Raw genomic sequence first — 14570 nt, 5'->3', positions numbered from 1 at the left:
ACAACGAGTGCATCCAACATACATTAGGTCCCAGGGGGAGTTTTGTTTGCAATTAATTTTGATTTAGTTTGCATAAAGCATGGGACTGGGCATCCCGGTGACCAGCCATTTTCTCGTGAGTGAGGAGTGGAGTCCACTCCTCTTGAGAATAACCCGCCTAACACGGAAGATAAGGGCAGCCTTTGTTGATACATGAGCTATTCGAGCATACAAAACAGAATGTTTATTTGAAGGTTTAGAGTTTGGCACATACAAATTTACTTGGAACGACAGGTAGATACCGCATATAGGAAGGTATAGTCGACTCATCTGGAATAACTTTGGGGTTTAAGGGATTGGATGCACAAGCAGTATTCCCGCTTAGTACAAGTGAAGGCTAGTAAAAGACTGGGAAGCGACCAACTAGAGAGCGACAATAGCCATGTACATGCATTAAAATTAATAAACATTGGGTGCAAGCATGAGTAGGATATAATCCACCATGAACATAAATATCGTGAAGGCTATGTTGATTTTGTTTCAACTACATGCGTGAACATGTGCCAAGTCAAGTCACTTAAATCATTCAAAAGAGGATACCACCCCATCATACCACATCATAATCATCTCAATAGCATGTTGGCATACAAGGTAAATCATTATAACTCATAGCTAATCAAGCATGGCACAAGCAACTATGATCTCTAATTGTTATTGCAAACATGTTTATTCATAATAAGCTGAATCAAGAACGAGGGACTCATCATATTTATAAAAACAAAAGAGGTCGAGTTCATACCAGCTTTTCTCATCTCAGTCAGTCCATCATATATCATCATAATTGCCTTTCACTTGCACGACTAAACGGTGTGAATAATAATAAGAGTGCACGTGCATTGGACTAAGCTGGAATCTGCGAGCATTCAATAAACAGGAGAAGACAAGGCAATATGGGCTCTTGGTTAAATCAACAATAATGCATATAAGAGCCACTTCAACAATTTAATTATGGTCTTCTCCTACTGACCCCCAAAGAAAAGAAAAGAAATAAAACTATTTACACGGGAAAGCTCCCAACAAGCTAAAGAAGAACGGGAAATATTTTTGGGTTTTCTTTTTAATTATTATTACTACAATAGAAAAATAAACTACTACTATTTTTTGGTTTTTCTTAAGGTTTAACAAACACACAAGAAGAAAGCAGGAAAAAGAAAATAAACTAGCATGGATATTACAGTGAAAGAGTATGAGCACCGACATCTAGCAATGAGTGTGTGTGAACATAAATGTAATGCCGGTGAGAAATACGTACTCCCCCAAGCTTAGGCTTTTGGACTAAGTTGGTCTATGGCCACGGCTGGCCTGGCGGATATCCATAATAATAGTTGTTGGGGTCGTACTATGATGAGGAGGAATAGTTGGGATCATACTGTGATGAAGAAGAAGACTCTGACTGCCACTGGCTGACAGTCATCTTTGGATCCCAAGAATAAACAAATTGTCGGGGAGGCTCATCTTGTAGTTCCTGTTCCGGGGCTGGTGCAGGATTCTTGTAAGCTTGGACGGCAGCCCATGTAACGAGGTAGGGTCCTACAAAATTAAACAAAGAAGGAGCAGGCAGGGTAATAGTCTCAGGATGATGTTTGTTAAAGAACAATTGATATTTAAGCTCTCCTGCCCTATTCTTAACAATAAAATCGTGTGCCACTAGGGATGGCAATGGGTACCCATTACCCGCGTACCCTGTGGGTAAAAACCCTATTAGGGTAAGGGTATGGGACAAAAAATTACCCATGGGTACTTAAATGGGAAAATATCATACCCATCGGGTAGAGAGGGTACGTGTATGAGATCGTATAACCCATGCCCGCGTACCCATGTACCCATCTAAAATGTTAACAGGTGGGTTTCCGTTAATATCCCAAGGTATTCATTCCCCCTCTTAATCACGCTAGGTAAAAACTCTAATGTGTATTCAAATTATCTCTATAATTTATCATGATTTCGTGAACTTAAAGTGTATGCATATGTGTTGTTATTTATGATTGTGTGTTCTTATTTATCATTTTTACATCTCACTTTATAGGATAGTATTTTTGTTTATGAGAATATGTTGTTGTACATTGTTGTTTAAAATGTGTTGCTATTAATAATGTATGATTATATGTTACTTTTTACAACTATTTTCTACTCAATTGATGTGCTGTAAACGCGGGTATTTTTACACGCGGGTATCCATATACCCTATCGGGTGACGGGTATGGGAAAAAATTGTACCCTTGACGGGTATGGGTATGGGTGATGGGCAAACTCAGGGCGGACGGGTAAGGGTATGTGGTAGCTCCACCCGTACCCATACCCTGCGGGTGCCATCCCTATGTGCCACCATACTTTTATGATCTAGATAAACACGGGGCTGCACCTTTTCTTCCTTCTCAGTATGCCTAATAGGTATGTTAAAATGTGCAGCTAGGCGTGTGGCATAGACGCCTCCAAAGATGGGACCCTTAGTACGGTTCATACTTAACCGTCTAGCAATAATACCGCCCATACTAAAAGTGTTGTCACTGTATAAACCGTGGTGCAGAATAATTATATCAGGGATACTAAGGTTTCCACTGTTTCCGCGTCCAATTAAACAACGACTAGCAAATAATGCAACGTAACGTAAGAAAATGTATGCTAGTGATTCGTGCATCGGAAACCTTTCTAGTTTCTCCTACAGTGATAGTATCAATAAACCCAGCCACATCATCATGATGTGGCTCTTCTGTCTTGCCCTCAAAAGGGATTGAACAAATCCAACAGAAATCATAAAGTGACATCTCCTTATGCTCATCATATAAATGAAACTCCACTGTAGGTGGTGAGTTCCTAAAATGAAAATGAAAGTTTTGCACAAAAGTATTTGTGAGTAAGAGATACTGATCGCATTGCTCGTGGAGGAAAGCGGTGAGGCCTACATTGTGAGCCAATTCATGAAAATCTTCATATATACCGGTTGCTCTCAAGAAATCTTTAGAAGGACATTCACACGCCCGAATCTCCGCGGTGCGCGGCAAATTATACTTAGGCTTCGGTGCCTTTTCCTTCGAGCTTTGGCTCGACAAGCCCCTCAAAAATCTCCTCATTATTTTTCTGAAACAATCTGAAATTTTTAGTAACTTCAAACAAAAGTGAACCAAACTCGATAATATTGATAGCAACTACTCCTACAAGTGCCTAGAGCCTATATCAAGCATTAGAACTACTTGGAACCATATAAATTTGACATGCAAGCTCAAGAACATGGTCACCTATGCAGCACAAAATTGCAAATAATAAAGCACTAGAACAAAATCTAATTGGACCAATGGAGGAGTCACATACCAAGGAACAATCTCCCCAAGCAGTTTTGCGAGAGGTGCTTTGAGCAAGGAGATCGAAAATCACAGCAAAAGTGGCTGGAACTCGTGCTTGAGTTGGTTTTTCGGGTTTGTGTGAGACAGAGGAAGAAGATGGGTGCTGGGATAAGTGGAGGAGGGCCACCGTGGGCCCACGAGGCAGGGGGCGCGCCCACCACCCTCGTGGCCAGGTGGCAGCTCCTCCCGCGGTAATTTTTGCACAGTAAATCCTCAAATATTCCTGAAAAATCATATTAAATTGGCATGGCATTCTGAGGACTTTTATTTTCAGGATATTTTTATATTGCACGGATAAGTCAGGAAACAGACAGAAAATACTATTTTTACTTTATTTAATATAAATAACAGAAAGTAAAAGTGGGGTACAGAAGGTTGTGCTTCTAGTTTCATCCATCTCATGCTCATCAAAAAGAAGCCACTAACAAGGTTGATCAAGTCTTGTTAACAAACTCATTCCGATAATCATGAAAGCGGAGAAATTTCGAATAACACTAAGTTACCTCAACGGGGATATGCACATCCCCAATAATAAGAATATCATATTTCTTTTTGACAGTAGGAAGAGGAAATTCAAAACCTCCAATTATAATCGATGGAATTTTCCCAATAGAATTGATACTATGAACTTGAGGTTGTTTCCTCGGGAAGTGTACCATATGCTCATTACCATTAACATGAAAAGTGACATTGCCTTTGTTGCAATCAATAACAGCCCCTGCAGTATTAAGAAAAGGTCTTACAAGAATAATAGACATACTATCATCCTCGGGAATATCAAGTATAACAAAGTCCGTTAAAATAGTAACGTTTGCAACCACAACAGGCACATCCTCACAGATACCGACAGGTATAGCAGTTGATTTATCAGCCATTTGCAAAGATATTTCAGTAGGTGTCAGCTTATTCAAGTCAAGTGTACGATATAAAGAGAGAGGCATAACACTAACACCGGCTCCAAGATCACATAAAGCAGTTTTAATATAATTTCTTTTAATGGAGCAAGGTATAGTAGGTACTCCGGGATCTCCAAGTTTCTTTGGTATTCCACCCTTAAAAGTATAATTAGCAAGCATGGTGGAAATCTCAGCTTCCGGTATCTTTCTTTTATTAGTAATGATATCCTTCATATATTTAGCATAAGGATTTGTTTTGAGCACATTAGTTAATCTCATACGCAAAAAGATAGGCCTAATCATTTCAGCAAAGCGCTCAAAATCCTCGTCATCCTTTTTCTTGGATGGTTTTGGAGGAAAAGGCATGGGTTTCTGAACCCATGGTTCCTTTCTTTACCATGTTTCCTAGCAACAAAGTCTCTTTTATCATAACGTTGATTCTTTGATTGTGGGTTATCAAGATCAACAACAGGTTCAATTTCTACATCACTATCATTACTAGGTTGAGCATCATCATGAACATCATCATTAATATTTTTACTTGGTTCATGTTCGTTACGAGATTGTGTTTCAGCATCAGACATAGATATATCATTTGGATTATCAGGTGGTTCAGCAATAGGTTCACTAGAAGTTTGCACAGTTCTATCATTTTTCTTCTTCTTCTTCTTTTTAGAAGAACTAGGAACATCAATATTATTTCTTTGAGAATCTTGCTCGATTCTATTAGGGTGGCCTTCAGGATACAAAGGTTCCTGAGTCATTCTACCAGTTCTAGTAGCCACTCTAACAGCATAATCATTTCCTTTACTATTCATTTCATCAAGCACTTCTTTTTGAGCCTTAAGTACTTGTTCTACTTGAGTGGTAACCATAGAAGCATGTTTGCTAACAAGTTTAAGTTCATCTTTAATATTAGCCATATAATCACCCAAGCGTCTAATCATATAAGCATTTTCTTTTAATTGTCTACCAAAATAAGCATTGAGGTCGTCTTGCTTAAACATAAAGTTATCAAACTCATCCAAGCACTGACTAGCAATTTTAGTAGGAGGAACTTCAGTTTTATCATATCTATAGAGAGAATTTACCTTTACTACTTGTGTCGGGATATCGGGATCAGGGGGTTCTTCAGTAAATAAAGAATTGAGATCATATGTTTCTTCAACAGGCGGTATAATAAGACCATGTATTTCTTCAATAGGAGGTAAATTCTTAACGTCTTCAGCTTTAATACCTTTTTATTTCATAGATTTCTTTGCCTCTTGCATATCTTCGGGATTGAGAAATAGAACACCTCTCTTCTTCGGAGTTGGTTTAGGAATAGGCTCAGTAATTGGAGCATGAGTTGGCTCAGGAGGTTCCCAATTATTTTCATTTGTCAACATATTATTCAATAGAATTTCAGCTTCATCCGATGTTCTTTCCCTGAAAAGAGAACCAGCACAACTATCCAGATAATCTCTGGAAGCATCGGTTAGTCCATTATAAAATATATCAAGTATTTCAGGTTTCTTAAGAGGATGATCAGGCAAAGCATTAAGTAACTTGAGAAGCCTCCCCCAAGCTTGTGGGAGACTCTCTTCTTTAATTTGCACAAAGTTGTATATTTCCCTCAAAGCAGCTTGTTTCTTATGAGCAGGGAAATATTTAGCAGAGAAGTAATAAATCATATCCTGAGGACTGCGCACACAACCAGGGTCAAGAGAATTAAACCATATCTTAGCATCACCCTTTAATGAGAACGGAAATATTTTGAGTATATAGAAGTAACGCGATCTCTCATCATTAGTAAACAGGGCAGCTATACCATTTAACTTAGTAAGATGTGCCACAACAGTTTCAGATTCATAGCCATAAAATGGATCAGATTCAACCAAAGTAATTATATCAGGATCAACAGAGAATTCATAATCCTTATCAGGAACACATATAGGTGAAGTAGCAAAAGCAGGGTCGGGTTTCATTTTATCTCTAAGTGATTCTTTGTTCCATTTAATTAATAACCTCTTAAGCTCATATCTATCTCTGCAAGCTAAAATAGCGGCAGAAGATTCCATATCAAAAATATAGCACTCAGGAATAACAGGCATATTTTCATCATCACTATCATCATCGTATTCAGATTCAATAAATTCTTTTTCTCTAGCCCTAGCAATTTGTTCATCAAGAAATTCACTAAGGGGCACGGTAGTATCAGGCATAGAGGTAGTTTCATCATAAGTATCATGCATAGCAGAAGTGGCATCATCAATAACATGCGACATATCAGAACGAATAACAGAAGCAGATGTAGGTGTCGCAAACTTACTCATAACAGAAGGTGAATCAAGTGCAGAGCTAGATGGCAGTTCCTTACCTCCCCTCGTAGTTGAGGGATAGATCTTGGTTTTTGGATCTCTCAAGTTCTTCATAGTGTCCAGCAGATATAAATCCCAAGTGACTCAAAGAATAGAGCTATGCTCCCCGGCAACGGCGTCAGAAATTAGTCTTGATAACCCACAAGTATAGGGGATCACAACAGCTTTAGAGGGCAGAGTATCCAACCCAAATTTATTGATTCGACACAAGGGGAGCGAAAGAATATTCTCAAGTATTAGCAGCTGAGTTGTCAATTCAACCACACCTGGAAACTTAGTATCTGCAGCAAAGTGTTTAGTAGCAAGGTAATATGATAGTGGTGGTAGCGGCAACAAAAGTAAAGACAGCAAAAGTAATGTTTTTGGTATTTTGTAGTGATTGTAACAGTAGCAGCGGGAAAGTAAATAAGCGGGAACCAGTATATGGAAAACTCGTAGCCACCGGATCAGTGATGGATAATTATGCCGGATGCGGTTCATCATGTAACAGTCATAACATAGGGTGACACAGAACTAGCTCCAATTCATCAATGTAATGTAGGCATGTATTCCGTATATAGTCATACGTGCTTATGGAAAAGAACTTGCATGACATCTTTTGTCCTACCCTCCCGTGGCAGCGGGGTACTATTGGAAACTAAGGGATATTAAGGCCTCCTTTTAATAGAGAACCGGAACAAAGCATTAGCACATAGTGAATACATGAACTCCTCAAACTATGGTCATCACCGGGAGTGGTCCTGATTATTGTCACTTCGGGGTTGCCGGATCATAACACATAGTAGGTGACTATAGACTTGCAAGATAGGATCAAGAACTCACATATATTCATGAAAACATAATAGGTTCAGATCTGAAATCATGGCACTCGGACCCTAGTGACAAGCATTAAGCATAGCAAAGTCATAGCAACATCAATCTTAGAACATAATGGATACCAGGGATCAAACCCTAACAAAACTAACTCGATTACATGATAAATCTCATCCAACCCATCACCGTCCAGCAAGCCTACGATAGAATTACTCACGCACGGCAGTGAGCATCATGAAATTGGTGATGGAGGATGGTTGATGATGACGACGACCACGAATCCCCCTCTCCGGAGCCCCGAACGGACTCCAGATCAGCCCTCCCGAGAGGTTTTAGGGCTTGGCGGCGGCTCCGTATCGTAAAATGCGATGATTTCTTCTCTCTGGTTTTTTTCTCTCCGAAAGCAAATATATAGAGTTGGAGTTGGCGTCGGAGGGTTTCCAGGGGGCCCACGAGGTAGGGGGCGTGCCCTGGGGGGGGGGGGCGCCCCCCACCCTCATGAGAAGGGTGTGGGCCCCCTGGTCTTCATCTTTGGCGATGATTTTTTATTGTTTTTTCTAAGATGTTCCGTGGAGTTTCAGGTCATTCCGAAAATATTTGTTTTCTGCACATAAAACAACACCATGGCAATTCTGCTGAAAACAGTGTCAGTCCGGGTTAGTTCCATTCAAATCATACAAGTTAGAGTCCAAAATAAGGGCAAAAGTGTTTGGAAAAGTAGATACAACGAAGACGTATCATCGGGCTTCTGCTCCACAGGCCGAGCTAGGGATCACCTCGTTTGATGGGCCGATCAGCGGCCAAAAGCCCATGTAGCCAGTTACGGGATTCTTCCATGTGTTTCGTGCATACTCCATCATCGAAAGAAAACTCTCAAAAGAAAAAAGATGCCACAATTCAGCTCAGCACCGGCGGCGGATGCTATCTCCGCTCCTCCCAGTCGCATCGTTCGTCCATCATCCACCGGTTCATCTCTTATGCCCTACAAGTTGATCTCTTCATCTTGCTGCAAAAAAGATTGATCACTTCAGCCACCGGTTGTTGTGTCTCTTAGACGACATTATGATCCTGAGACAAGTTTTTGTAAACCTGCATTTGGATTGCCCCTTTTACTACTTCCAGTTCGTGTGTACAAATATCTTCTATTGATATTCCTTCCGCTTATGTCAGGCGGGCTAATATGGGATTGTCGGCACCGGCAGTCCGTTCTTAAGCCTCTCGCTTCTAGATTTTCCCATTTCTCTTGTTAGGTAGGGTTTGGATAAATCCTAGTTTCAGAATGTCTATACTTGTGGTTCAAATTATGTTAGCAGAGTCGTGTGATATTGGCGTAGAATGTGCTGAGAAATACTTCACTGAACCATTCCACATGAAGTACAAACAATGGCTCATTGACAAGTGTTTCTAATTTGTTAGGGTTTAAGCCCTCTTGTTGCACTGTTCATGCTGCCAAACATTCAAACCTACCATAGGTTTCTCTTTTTTGATAAACGTACCATCGGCCCCTACAACAACGTGTTCTACTAGAAAATGAGATAAAAAAAAGTTGGTTACATCACTACTTGTGTCATATGAAATCTTCATTTACCTCTCTAAGACTGAATCTATTGCCAAGAAATTGTTCAAACAAGTTTCGTTCTGCTTCTTCTACCTATAGTAGCGTACATCAATCCATAAACTTAAACACATCTGCTAATGGCTCTTGATTTTTGTATTCCCGGGTACATCGGCCGTCTCTCCATGTTTCTAGCATATCTTTGCTTCAATAATAGAGAAGTGCATTTGCTTCTTATCATGAATAATAGTGCAGAAAACAAACATAACCATGCCTATATTGTTTTGTTCACACCACCTCAAGTTCTTAGTTCAACTTAAGCAGTTTAATTCCATAACTTGAGTGTGTGTAAGAACTTGTAATTATGTACATTTTAGAGCATCTCCACTAACGCTCCCAAGCCACTTTTTGCATATCGGCGGTTAAAAAATCTCTCGGCCACACCCTAGTAGCCTTGATTTACGCCGGATTTGGGCAAAGTTAGCCCCGGCGGTCCGAGAACGAGCCCAGCCCATCAGGGGTCACCTGGGGCGCCCGACGCTATTTTGTGCATACAAAATCCGCACCAGTCAGCCTCTCTGTCCTTTCTCTCTCCTCATTTTTCTGCTAGGCCCACCACCACTTGCATGCAAAAAAAAATCTCCTCTCTCTCTCTCCGCTCCTCGCTCCGGCCGTGCCGCGCTCACCTCCATGCCTCCTCGTCGCCGTCTCGTTGCTGCCCTGGCCGCGGCGGGTGCGCGCCTCCTCCCTCGCCGCCATGTGGAGGACCTCCCGGACCATCTCCGGCACCGAGCGTGGAGACCAGGGGCGGCCCCGAGATTGGAGGCCACCGGCGGGCGAGCACGGACACAACTGGCGGCGCACGCGGTGGCCTGGGCGGCCAGGGTGGGGCGCGCGAGGCGGACACGGCGGGGCGAGCTCGCAGGCCAGCGAGCGGGCGCGCGACGGCCAGGGCGGGGCGCACGCAGCCGCCAGCTCGGGCCGCGCTCACCGCGGCCGCCGTGACGGTCTCGGCCGCGCTCACCACGGCCGCCTTCTATGCCTCGGGCGCCGGCTCTGGCACTCAGGCTTGGGGTCGGGTGGGCCTGGATCGCGTGCTGCGCTGCCGGGGCCGCCGCCTGCGTCCGCGGGTTCGGCGCTGTGAACCCCGTCGACGACGACCTCGCCAAGCCGTGCGTCGCCTAGGACGTAGCTGCAGCCGAGCCGATCCATGCTCGCGCTCGAGCACTGCCCTGCACCGCCTTGCTTGCGTCCTGGGGGGCTCAACGGATTGAAAAATTTGCCCCCCAAGACCGAAATTTTCGTCGGCAGCCCCCAAGCGGCGAGAAAAACGTCTCCTGGGGCTCAACGGTTGGAGATGCTCTTAGGGTCTTAAATATTGACTATGTGTATGCATTCTGATAAGTGTATTGGTTGCACTATCTTTTAGGCTGCATGCACGGCAATGTGTATTCTATACCCTAAATTCCTTCTCTTTCACTATCAATACTTTTTCCTCGTGACTACAATCTAACCTTCAAGATAGGCGGGCGCGCCAACGCGCACCTTCATGTCCTAACAGTTACAAATATGGGAAGACCACACACTAAAATACCAAATTTTAATAGACCGCGCGAAGTAACTAATACATTTTCTATCACCAAGATAATTAAAAGCACATTTGCAGATATGTGTGGAAAATGACCTTATGAAAATGTCAATATAGGTGAATCAATGCTGCTATCTGAAAGTGTGTCACACAAGTTACCATCGCTCCAATGCATACTTCATATGAACACTTGTTGACAACAATCTGATGAAAAAAGGAATACAAACCCACCATATATATTTGATAAGGCAAAGCTACTTCGCTGCACCTATCTTAACCACACTTTTCTTATCTGAGAGTGAGAAGGCAAAAAGTTGAAAGAGAACCATTTCTTCTTAGCTCTTGAAGAAAGAGAACCATTCCTTCTTTTAACCCCCCAAAAAAATAGCTGTTGAAGAAAAAAAAACGACTCCGCTGGGGGCCCAAGCGGCGAAAAAAACGCCTCGGGGGCTCAACGGTTGGAGATGCTCTTATGCTCTTAGGGCCTCAAATATTGACTATGTGTATGCATTCTAATAAGTGTACTGGTTGCACTATCTTTCAGGCTGCATGCACGGCAATGTGTGTTCTATATCCTAAATTCCTTCTCTTTCACTACCAATACTTTTTCCTCATGACTACAATCTAACCTTCAAGATAGGCGGGCGCGCCAACGCGCTATGTGTATGCATTCTAATAAGTGTACTGGTTGCACTATCTTTCAGGCTGCATGCACGGCAATGTGTGTTCCATACCCTAAATTCCTTCTCTTTCACTACCAATACTTTTTCCTCATGACTACAATCTAACCTTCAAGATAGGCGGGCGCGCCAACGCGCACCTTCATGTGCTAGTAGCTACAAATATGGGAAGACCACACACTAAAATACCAAATTTTAATAGACCGCGCGAAGTAACTAATACATTTTCTATCACCAAGATAATTAAAAGCACATTTGCAGATATGTGTGGAAAATGACCTTATGAAAATGTCAATATAGGTGAATCAATGCTGCTATCTGAAAGTGTGTCACACAAGTTACCATCGCTCCAATGCATACTTCATATGGACACTTGTTGACAACAATCTGATGAAAAAAGGAATACAAACCCACCATATATATTTGATAAGGCAAAGCTACTTCGCTGCACCTATCTTAACCACACTTTTCTTATCTGAGAGTGAGAAGGCAAAAAGTTGAGAGAGAACCATTTCTTCTTAGCTCTTGAAGAAAGAGAACCATTCCTTCCTTTAACCCCCCCAAAAAAAATAGCTGTTGAAGAAAAAAAGAACGACTCCGCTGGGGATCAAACCCAGAATCTCTGGTTTCGTAGACCAGCGCCTTATCCATTGGGCCACGGAGTCCTGACGAATGCAATCAAACGGTAACCTTACTCACTCCTCCATTAGACACTAGTGACTGAATGGCCATGCGGATTAGTGGCGGCATCTGTGTCATCACTTGCAATATCAGACCTGACATTACAACGAACCAACTGTAACCTCAAAATGCAGCTGCTCCTGTTGGTACAGGGCCGATGCCATGGCCGCGACAAGGCCACGTCAAGATGGATTTGACCAGGTGTACTAAACTGTGGTCACAAACTGAACGATTGTTTCAGCGCTGTTTCCATTTCACATCTTTATCCTTCTGCAGCATGTGCAGAATGTGTGGCCATAGTAGTCAAGCATCTGGTGTTCACGGAAACAAGATACTGGATTTTTTATTTTTTTAGAATCTTAGCATTATATTTTTTTCAGATGAATTTTAGCATTATAATTTTTTCCCAGAAGTGTGAAAGCTTTGTTATTACTGAAAGTTAACATAGTTTGGGATACATAAAGACATTGTTTAAAAAACCGAACCGGTGATCGAACCGGTTAGGCCTTCGGTTCGGGTTTTTACTGGTCGGACCGCTGGTTCACCGGTTCGATTGCTGGTTTTTTACAATCAAAAAAATATATTACGAGTAATAATATATGCTAATTTAGGTCAAATAGCAACGGTTTCCTCTATTAGACAACACATAAGTGTTGGTGAGGTGGTTATCTGCCCTAGGATAGGCAAATGCCCATGACTTATGTCAAATATCACTACTTGTGGAAATATTTTTTTGAGTTTCTCTCTACACCGGTTCGACCGCCCGGTTTATTAGCCGGTTTCACAAAAAAATCACCCGGTCTAGTTGCAGTCGGCCTTTTGTGCTTAAAAACCGGCGTGAGCACCGGTTCTGTTTTTTTTTGGTTTGACCGACGATCCGGTCCGGTTTTTCAAACTATGCATAAAGAATCATGGGGCGAACCAACTTGTGGTGGATGGTTAGAAGGACAGTTGTATTCCCAGCGCATCAGGGTTCAAGTCTTATACTTGACATTGATACTCGCATTTTCTTGGATTTATTTCAGGGTTTCCAACGATGTGCATTAGTGGGAGGTGACGTTCTTGTCGAGTACGAATGCGTCTGTGGCGACTCCGTCAATCTCAAGATAATATGTCAGCTCAGTCTTTCGAAGGTGCTCATAGTAGTAGGGTGTGCGTGCATGCATTTATAGGGATGAGTGTATATGCATATATATGAGTGTTTGTGTCTGTACTGTGTTAAAAAAAAGAATCATGAGGTTGGCCCAAGCACACGTGACGTCCTTGATCTAATGAAAGAGAAAACTTAGCTAGCAAATGGGCTTCACGATTTGATGCCCGCCTTCGAAATGACAAGTACAATTAAATTCATGTGCTCTTAACCTAATCTCAGCTATTATTTGTCCTTGATTTTCGCTGCTTCCATTGAGAATGTGACTTGCAACTCGCTTTGAATTTGTGGATACCATAACATTGTGAAGAAGATCATCTGCCGGAGCTAGTTCTTCCCTAAATGCAATAGCCTCAAGAGTTGCAACATCCCTGACACCGTGTATAACAAGTGATGAAGAACCGAGATAATTTCCCTCAGAGTCTCGACATACTGCAGCCACAGTCCCTTTGATACATGATCTAGATAGATCAGCATCAACATGAATCTTTGCAAAGCCCGTTGGAGGTGCTAACATGCGCCTTGGCACTGTCCTCATGATCCCTGACGGTCACTCATTGTTGGGTTTCTAGATATTTTTCCTAACTCCTATATGAACCATTTGACAAACAAGTTGGTAGAAAGTGGGCTTTGAAAGACCCCCTCATGAATAGCTTTCCTCCTCACCCACGAGATGGCCCATAAGGCCACCACCGATCTTACAAACACTTCATGGGATAGTGAGTCAATCATCGTAAATATAGGAGCTCATTTTTTGTGTTGATCAACCCAACCACCTCTTCTTGGGCCTTGAGCGTTTCAAATTTCTGTCACGTGAGAACTGAGAGGAGAAAGCAACAAACAAGGCACATAACCTTGCACACTCAACAATTTACAACACACCTAGGTGTCATGTGTGGCTTGGCCAGCAGCAACAGGCGTTTGCAACTTCTTAAATATGACATCATTGTATGTGATCTTTAAGAGCATCTCCACTCGTTCGGCCCCCCAGCACACCCGGCGATTGCGTTTTGGCCTATGCGCCGGCGGTTTTTCCGCCCTGAGGGCGATCCAGTTCCCAGCCACGCCCCAGGTTTCGGCCCAAGACACACATAAATTCAAACTTGTCTTCCCCACTGCCAAAAAAACACCACAAGTTCGGCGATCATCGGCGATCTTCCACAGTCCGACGATCACTATACCATAGTTCGGCGATCAAACATACACGAAAGTTCAGCGTTCAAAAGGAAGGATGCGTAGACAAAGGAATGCATCAAACGACTGGCTCCTCTGGCATGGGACTGGCCGCCGGCGGCGTGCTCGACGTCGGTGTGGCTTCGGTGCTCGGGCTGGTCGGCGTCGGCGTGGCTTCTGTGCTCGGTGTCGGTGTGGCTTCATCGCTCGGGCTGGGCGTCGGCGTGGGCGTAGGCGCGGTGGTCGAAGGCATCTGGTTCAAGATGAGGTCGTGCTCCGCCAAGTACCACACGC

At 42.8% G+C, this 14570-nt stretch overlaps 1 non-coding gene across 1 annotated transcript; it reads right to left on the bottom strand.

Moving 5' to 3' along the window:
• Positions 1-11864: 11864 nt before the first annotated feature.
• On the bottom strand, positions 11865-11937 carry TRNAR-ACG (transfer RNA arginine (anticodon ACG)). Its single transcript has one exon. It is a non-coding gene; the product is annotated as a tRNA-Arg (tRNA).
• Positions 11938-14570: the final 2633 nt, after the last annotated feature.

This window comes from Triticum aestivum, chromosome 6A (genome assembly GCF_018294505.1).
Source record: "Triticum aestivum cultivar Chinese Spring chromosome 6A, IWGSC CS RefSeq v2.1, whole genome shotgun sequence".
Lineage (NCBI taxonomy): Eukaryota > Viridiplantae > Streptophyta > Magnoliopsida > Poales > Poaceae > Triticum > Triticum aestivum.
This window is presented reverse-complemented; position numbering and strand designations above follow the sequence as displayed.